Below are 9,916 nucleotides of genomic sequence, written 5' to 3' on the forward strand. Positions count from 1 at the left end.
AAGGTGCACCTGAGACACACACACACACCCCTTACAGATTCCTCATGCTAGGAGCACAAATAATCTGAGGATATGGATGGTCTGTGCACTAACTGGCTACTGGCCAGAATTTGGGCACATATTTATATTGCTTTTGAAACACGGTAATCACCTTATCCAGCGCTGAAATGCAGCCACCTCTGAAGCAGGATACAGTGACTGTTTTAAAGCACATACCAACACTACAGTTTATAACAGGAAGTGAAGAATACTGTATCCAGCTGAAACTGTATACACAAAGGCCAGGTTATTCTGAGTTATGACCATGTCAGTCCTTGTTTTCATCCTAAACCCCATGTTTTACAGGTTTATAAAAGACAGCAGTTCTAATATGCCTCTGATAATTTTGCCATGCCAGCTGCCAGAATGCAGACATATCTTTTATATTTTAAAAAAAAAACTAGCTTAATCAGTTAAACTGGTTTTCAATCCCAGAGGAGTAAAAAAAAATTGACTATTTTAATTTCCTAACTTAAATAATTTAATTTTGAAAAATTAAATATTGCAGACATTTAGTCCTGATTTTTGTACCTCTAGCTTTTCCTCGCTATTTTAAGATTGGCCCATGAGTTACTTTTCATGAGATTTTCAAAGAATCAGAAACAGGAGAGATGTGAGTCACTTTTTTTCCCCCATTCATTTTTTCTACAGAATTCTCCAGAACTTTGTCTAGTCATTTTATGTGTGAGTGTGATCTTGAGGGAAAGGGGGGGCGGGGATCTACTATACAAAACAACCGAAACATCTAGGAAGAAAATTAAATTCCACAATACATTCCTGCCTACATTAGGAAGTTTTCCAAATATTCAATCTGAGATACAAACAATACTAATAAAAATGAAAACAGTGCCATTGTCATGTGTCTAATGTTGTTCTTGTAGACAGGGTAAGATGTCAACCAAAGTGTCACATATATTTGCATTGAGACGGTGCCCATAGAGTTGTTGCAGTGTCCATGGAAGTGCCTGTCTGAATCACTATCACTAAATGGACATATCTTGAGGAATCAGAAACTCAATTCCATTTAAACATCCCCTTACCCTAATAAAACTGACAGATGCTGTACTGTCACTACAAGTCTCTCTCATCCTGAAAAGAATCATCATTGATCTCAAAGTGAGTACATCCTTGCATAAGTTTAGTGGCAGTCACTCATACACTTCTCTCAGTGTGATAATGACTTTTGTCCTTGTCCCCCAAGATGTCCACACCCCTGCACTGCAGAAAGCAAAAGACCAAGGTTGGGAAATCAAATCTAGGTCTCTTAAATGGTATTTAGAACCTAATGAACTCTCTCAATGCATCTTCATTCTCGTTTCCTCCTGCTTTCTACTCGTTTCATATGTTCCTCCCAGTCCTCCCTCCTCACTGTTTCTTTAGCTTCATTCTCTCATACTTGACTTTATGCCTATACTTTTCCTGCTCCCTACACTTGAATAGTCTCCCTCTCAAGGTCTGTCAAACACCCACTTAGTGACCATAACAAAACTGAATATCCGAGGGGGAGGGGAGAAGAGATACCAAAGGAGCCCACCATGGTAGCATTTAATTTCAGAAAGGAGTCTGACACAAAAATTAGGAACTTAGTTAATCAGAAATTAAAAGGTGAAGTGACAAAAGTGAAATCCCTGCAAGCTGCATGGAAACTTGTTAAAGACATCATAATAGAGACTCAATTTAAATGTATATTCCAAATTTAAAAACGTAGTAATAGGACCAAAAAAAGACACATCGTGGCTAAACAACAAAGTAAAAGAAGTAGTTAGAGGCAAAAGGACATCTTTTAAGAAGTGGAAGTTAAATCCTATTAAGGAAAATAGAAAGGAGCATAACTCCGGCAAGTGAAGTGTACACATTTAATTAGGAAGTCCAAAAAAGAATTTGAAGAACAGCTAGCCAAAGACTCAAAATATATTTTGCTGTTACTTTTTAAGTACATCAATAGCAGAAAGCCTGTTAAACAACCAGTGAGGCCACTGGACAATCGAGATGCCGAAGGAGCAATGGAATGGACATGAACAAGCACTCGAAGATACAAAACTACTCAAGATAGTTAAGTCCAAAGCAGACTGTGAAGAGTTACAAAGGGAGCCCATGAAACCGGGTGACTGGGCATCAAAATGGCAGATGAAATTCAATGTTGATAAATGCAAAGCAATGCACATTGGAAAACATAATCCCAACTATACATATAAAATGATGGGGTCTACGTTACCTATTACCACTCAACAAAGAGATCTTGGAGTCATTGTGGATAGTTCTTTGAAACTATCCACTCAATGTGCAGCGGCAGTCAAAAAAGCTAACAATGTTGGGAATCATTAAGAGAGGGATAGATAATAAAACAGAAAATATCATATTGCCTCAATATAAATCCATGGTACGCCCATATCTTGTATACTGTATGCAGATCTGGTCGCCTCATCTCAAAAAAATATATATCGGAAAAGGTATAGAAAGGGGCAACAAATAAGATTAGGGATATGGAACAGCTTCCTTATGAGGTGAGATTAATAAACTGGGATTTTGGAAAAGAGATGACTAAGGGGGATATGATGGAGGTCTATAAAATCATGCCTGGTGTGGAGAAAGTAAATAAGGAAGTGTTATTTACTCCTTCTCATAACACAAGAACATTCGGTGACCCCTAGTTTTTAAACCTGTTGCCTATTAATTTCAAACAAAAGAAAGTATTTCTTCACACAATGCACAGTCAACCTGTGGAACTCTTTCCCAAGGGAGGTTGTGAAGACCAAGACTATGACAGAGTTAAAAACAAATAGCTAGATAATTTCATGGAAGATAGGTTCATCAATAGCTATTAGCCAGGATGGGAAAGGATGCAAAATCATGTCCTGAAGTGTCCCTAAGCCTTTGTTTGCCAGAAGCTGAGAATGGGCGACAGAGGATGGATCACTTGATGATTTGTTCATTCCCTCTGAAGCATCTGACATTGGCAACTGTTGAAAAATGGGATACTAGGCTAGGTGGACCATTGGTCTGACCTAGTATGGCCATTCTTATGTTTACTCATTCTTTAAGTCCCTCCTCAAGACCATTTCTTCCAAGGCCTCTTGCCCATAAGCAGCACAAGCTTGCTTTGAACAATGGGGCAGCGGCCCTGGGGTCCATACTGAAACATAAATGTCCTACATAGTGTACTAAGATATCAAACCTGTATGTCTCTTGACACACAGTTTTCTGTACACCGTGTACCCCACACTGAACTGTGCATTCCTCAAACTGTGCCCACCAAACCACTCCTCAAACTCATATGCTTAGTGTATTTTACTATGTTTTTACAAAAACAATGACAAATTTCATGACATAAAACAATGGAGAAACCAGACACACAAGAAAAGGCGCTTTGTCTTAAAGTGTTCCCAAAAAGTGGATGCACCTGTCATTAGTTGACATGAACCCCTTTGCAATTTCAGACATCTTCAGTTCATCTGCAGCTGGTTTATGCAAAAAAGCATTGTATTGTTCAAATGTTCTTGGGTCATCATTGTTCTGAGAACAGTTTCAGTCTTTGCAGTGTCAAGAAACTTTGCTCAGCTGTAGCAGTGTATACTGGTAAAGTGAGGAACACATCTCAGAAGTGAATGAACTTCGGAGAACAAAATGTAAGCGGATTGGACAGCACTGAACATATCAAAGTGCCTACCTTCATCATATTAACGATATTCTGTGTCGGAACATTCTTATTAGCTACATAAATCAAATCTGGTAGAGCCCACAGTTGATTTTGTGAATGAGTGAGATCCAAGTTTTTTGCATTCATGAGCTGAATAATTTGAGGAATAAAGTTTTCACTATCTTGTTGCTGGTTTCTTTCCCCATTAGCACAAGAAATTTCTACATTTTTTATGTCTCTTCATGATCCCAGAATGGTTTAATCAAACTGTCATCTCAGTTCACCCAAAAACATATTGCCTAAAAAGATTTCTGGTGTTTCAAATTGATGAGGATCTGATCCATCATCTTAGCTCTGGGTAGTGAAGGCTCATCTGTTAAGTTTGTCCCTTCTGCAACTACGGTCTGATAAAATAGCTCAAATGCTTCATCAGTTCTCTGATGTGTTAGAAATGATACAGTGCGCTCAACAGATTGTAAGCCTTCTTGCAAAGATGTCTTTTCTTTGCAGAACTTGGGAAGTCTGTTCAACTGAACTGAATATTAGATGGGCTAATTGAAGGCCAAAATATACCTTGAACTGTTCAATGAGAAAAACTCAAATAACTGATTTAATGGCAATACTGTAACTCCTCACTTAAAGTCATCCCAGTTTCGTTGTTACGTTGCTGATCAATAAGGGAACATGCTCGTTTAAAGTTGTGTAATGCTCCCTTCTAATGTCGTTTGGCAGCTGCCTGCTTTGTCTACACAAGTTTAAACAGTGTACTAAACAGGGTACATATAATGCTGATGGTTCTATTTCCCATATCTGTGCAGCAAGTCTGTGAAATTTTCCAGCTATGTTACCCACTCCATCATAAGCTTGAACCTGTGAGGCAGAAAGGGGTAACATGCAACTACCCAGTGTACCTTTCACAACTGTGCACAGATATGCGCATCAGTTTTGTCTAGCTGTACAAGGACTATGCATTCTTTCTGAACGTCAAATAATTTGTCAACCCATCTAACACAAATAGCAATTTGTTCCTTTTAAGATAGGTCAGTGGCTTCAACAGCAATATCACCATACCAACACTATTGGTAGATTTCCCTTAATTTGCTTTGTAGAAGCACATTTCCCGCAAGAGAGATAATTTGAGTCACAGTCTTATGCAACCTATGCATTGACATTTGGATTGTCTTCAGCTCTTAGAGGTTTTCCAGAATGTTATCATGTCACTTTTGTCATGTTCTCCAAACCTTACTATCACCTTCTTCCAATTATTATAACCCTTCTCAGTGAAAGCATCTTCAGCTTTATTTTAATACAGAGTTAACGGCTTGAGCTTTTCCCCAATAACAGAAGAAAAATGCTGTGTTCTATCCAAAGACACAAGCTCAGCCATGGGTAATGACTGGATCAGCTTGCTTGTAATGTTCTGCACTCATTCTTGTTTCCTGTTTGCCTTCTTGTTTCTTCAAGTTTGTTAGTTGGCTGGTGAGAAGCAGCTGCTTCAGAGTGACAGCATATCTCAAAAATTCTTTTTCCTTGTCACATGACAATGAAGACATGTCATCAATAACACTGTTAGCAGAAATTGCATCTTCCCAAAATTCAGTAACTCACACTTCATAGGTGATGGGTCCAGTGGTTCTGGTGAGGATGCCTCTTTCAGGAATTTTCTTGTATCCATCAGCACTGCACAAGTCACAACAGTGATCTACATACAACATTTCTCTTCTTGCACAGACATACTAACAGAACTACAAAGTACAAATGCTCACATACATTTGTTGTTGTGCATCCAAGTGTTGTAGGAGGAGAGAAATGGGACAGAAAAACAATGGGCATATACCAAACACATGCATGCTATACACAGTGACAAAGACAGAGAGAAACAAATCAACATCACTTCCCTTGTCAGAGTGTAGATGTAGCAAAATGAAACCATTTTGAGACTATGGGTTGAAACAAAGCCATTCCCTGCAACATTCCCTCTAAATTTTCTTTGTACAGGCTACAGACTCCACTGAGTGCTACATTTTTGTCCTAGAGCAAACTATTTTTTTAACCTCGGCGTCTGGTCTTTTCTGTGCCTATCAAGGCTAATTCCCCACTCTGGCACTTCGAGTGCAGAATGTGGGGGCCGGCAAGGATATTAAAAAATAATACTGGCCACTCCAGGCTTGTATTAAACTCCTAAAGGTACAGGTTTTCTCTGACCTTGGATTGGTACATGCTGCCACCACCCAAGTGCAGAACCCCTTTGACAGACTAGGAAGGCTCACTTGGGAATTCCTTCTTGTGGGGTACCCTCAAGCCCTTTCACACACACACACCCCCAGGGAAAAGCTCAGAAAGGGGGGGGAAGGGGGGAGAGAATTAGCTGTTGCCACCACCAGCGAATTAAAAAAAAACATGCACAAACCTCTTAAGACACAAAAATCCAATTCTGTTCTTAAAAAAGGTAAATTTTATTTTTTTTTAAAAAAAGAAAGAAAGAAAATACATCTGGGAACTCAGGCTATTGCTAGATTTAAAAAGAGCAAATACAAGGATTAAGCATCAAGAATAACTTTCTTGAGGTCCAGCAAAACAAAAGCACCTGGGGTTAGCACAGAGGAATCCACAAGCCATAAAGAAATAAAAGGGATAAATCTAATCGAGTCTTCCAAGACATTTCCTGATTTACTTACCTATCTGTGGTTTTAAATCAGTAGTGTCTAGCTATGATACTGATGATTTTTTCCATATCTGGCCAAAGCTTCTTAAAGCATAGCTCTGTCCTGTTCACCTCTCCCTGGGAGAACAACAGACAGACAAAAGGGGAGTTGTTCTTTTTAAAGTTCTAGCTTTCCCATTAGCTCTTTAGGGCAGGTGCCCATGCACTTTCTTTTACCTATGCATAGTAATGAGACATTTTAACCCTTTACAGGTAGAGCAATTAGAGAACAGCTACTAAAAGGGATTTTATAGCTACTTGCTGGCTGGGTGTCTATAAAAGGTAGCTACCTCCCACTCCCCTTCATTTATCACAGTGCCTAAGTGCCTCATTTCAGGAAATGGTTTTATTTATTTATTCTCTTGTATAATGCTGAGATCGTGGTGATGCTTAAATAAAAAATACAATTATCACCTGAACAGCGTTTTCAGCAATTTGAAGGACTGAGGTTTTTTACTATGAAAGGCACATTCAAATCAAGGCACCAGATTGATTGTGGTTCACCTCAAGGAAAATTATTTGGCAATGTGTAAAGGGATGGACTTAATGATCAGAGCTAAGAGGGACTTGGGACAGATCCTGAAACTTTTTCCAGGAGTAAAAGTTATTTGGTCAGGCACTTGCAATGTAGGGTGTGGCAGGGGGCTGTGAAGATACCCTGCATCAACAAACTTAGGAGGGATGTGAATACAGAGGTGGCTGAATTCATAGATGGTGGAGAGGGAGGAGGGTCAGTAATTTGTCATCCCGACATAGCATATGGGGCACCAGAATTATTCAGGGAGGATGGGGGTCCACCTGTCAGACTTGGGAGTCAATACATTTTGGCTGATATTAAAGATGATATTAGTAGATGTCTGGGAACCTGGCTAGTTATGGGGGGGAGGCGGTATTCTTTAAAGGAATGGAAACAAGGGAGGTTCAGGGCTCCTGTGATGAGTACAGTAGGGAACAACTACCCTCTCCTTTATAGCCCCCCCCTTAACCCTCATTCTAAGGGGAAAGTGGCAGGGTCCCAGCAGCAGGTTGGCAGAAAACCAGTATGGGTAAAGGGGAGGGCTGACATACATGGGGAAGGGGGCTGCTATGTAAATGATTATGGAATTACCTCTGTTGCACAATTCTATCTGCTGCATACTTTCAGACATTTAGGGGGAAAAGTTGTGGCCTAATTAAACCATATCCGGTGTCTCCTGTCCTTCCAGCATAGCTGGTCAATAGTACTTTTTGCTTCCTGTTTTGAATACACAACAATCTTTATCATGATATAAGTATTCCTTCCTTGGAGTGACAAAAGGAGGGAAAAAAGATTAAGGATGAGATAATTTAACTGGTGATTACGGTGAGTAAATTAATGGCCCTGAAAACGCAGTGTACAACATTTCTTGACTAGAGCCAGCTCTTGTTTTTTCTTATGCTGAAGAGGTTATAGCTCATAAATAAATATAACCTACAACAAATATTCATGCAAAAGTCTTTGACATCGCACTAAGAATGACTTAATGTGCTGATGGGGTAATGTTAATGCAACGTTATGAATTTGTGAACTGCAATGTTTTGGTGGGACTGATTTGCTGCTTTCAGTTTATTTAAAAATATGCAAGGCAGCGAAGAAGCAGTTCTTTCCTCTTCTCTGCATGAGGAGCAGGGTAAACCAGGGCAGAGGAGGGAGGTTGGAGCATCAGGATTAGGAAGGGTGAGTCAGGGTGTCAGAGATTGGAAGGGAAGCTGGGGTGGCTACTCTGCATGGAGAGTCAGGGGGCAAAGGAGAAAAGTTAGGATGTTGGGGAAAGGTAGAGTGTGCTCTAAATGGGGGAACAAGGGACGCTTTGGAGACTTGGTGGAGTGCGCATTTAAATGCTTTCAGCCAGAAAAAACTAGCAATCAAGAACCTTTTGGCAGGTTTGAATTTAACTTAAAGCTGCAAAATACATCATTTGACACAGCTTCAAATCTTGACCAAACCTTTACTGGAAATTACAGTAGCAAAGCATAGCAGATTCTCTCGGGGCGCCCTCAGTTGTCTACATCACAGAAAACACTGTTAATCATCTGGCAGTTTACAAGCATTCATTTCACTTAAAAAGGGAACATTCCAAACGACTGTAGAATTTGATGGAAATGTTTGCTAGACACAACAGCATTTAAGGTTCTGGCAGTAATAATCATGGTCAAACTTGTTGGGCCCAAAATGTGATTTTCCTTAAAATATTGTTTTCTCCTTGTAAGGGTTTAAGTCCCTTAGAGTTCCAACCTATATTTATTCTTTGTAAAACCAGTCCTTCAACTGGCCAGAAATTTCACAGATAAAACCCGAACAATTCATTGTAGGGGCCGATGACAAACAAAGTTGTATATGAATGCTATTGTTATTGCAAAAGCAGTAAAAGTTTCCTGGAAACTCAGCTCTGGAGTTGCCGGATAGCACACACCTAACTAGACATTTTAACTAATATGCAGTCATCTAGAAACTTTGTGGTTTCCACTGTACTACCCCCAGGGCTTCACATATGTTTCATGACAAGCGCAAGATTGAAATGCTGATCCTCCTGCTCCAGAAGCACAAACCTCTACTGCTTAAGAAAAAATCTTCATTAGCCACACAAGGCTATGACACTGGGGAATAGTTCAAATTTTGTTCAGCACAGGGCAGCAGTGTACATGCACACAAGCCAGTTTTATTACATTTCCAATTTCTCCAGACTCTCAAATTAGAAACTCAGATGTAAGAACAGGGCTCTGCACATTATACATGATACAAGTGCCACAGAGAAAACCTTTAAATTATGCCATATGTCCATTCACTCAATCTCCTCCCCTTTCTTTCATGCTCAGTACTTGGATTTCTCACCATTTCAGTTAGAGCTTGCCTTCCATCTACAACCACTAGCAGTCAGAGTTATCTCTGCCATTAATAAACTGCCAATACCATCCAGATTAAGATAACTAGTTTAGGGACATGCTTACTTCTCTCTTACATTATGACAGCTTTTCAGGTAAATCAATTTTGGGGCCTAATCCATCTTGATAATATCCTATTAAATAAAGTCAGTTGAGATTCTAAACATCCCAAAGGTTCAAAAAGGCTAACTTTGATGGTTCTATTACCCCCAAAATCCTGTGAGGCAGCTAAAACGCATAGTTAAACATAGAAAAAAATACGGTCCTGTAAACTCCTGAAGCTTTCAGTTGTAGACAATACAGTTCACACTGCAGCATACACAGTTGTAGGCTCCAGTTTTCTCCATAGTGTAGACATCTTAGGGAGATTTTCTTGTGTCCACCTCTCCACCTTTTTTGCTATTTGTGGACCATATCACATTACTACTGTTACCCTCATTGTCTTTTCCTCTTCCCTCCTATTGTTTGCTACATTCACTTCTTGCATCTTGTCTTTAGTTAGATTGAAATCTTTTCAGAGAAGATGTATCCTGTGTTTGCTCAGTGCCTAATGCAGTCGAGTCCCAATCCTGGCTGGGATCTTTGGCTGCTATTGTAATATAAAATAACAAATATTTTCTTTTTTGTTCTTAAAA

The sequence above is a fragment of the Mauremys reevesii genome, linkage group 9, assembly GCF_016161935.1.
Source record: "Mauremys reevesii isolate NIE-2019 linkage group 9, ASM1616193v1, whole genome shotgun sequence".
In the NCBI taxonomy this organism is placed as follows: Eukaryota; Metazoa; Chordata; order Testudines; family Geoemydidae; genus Mauremys; species Mauremys reevesii.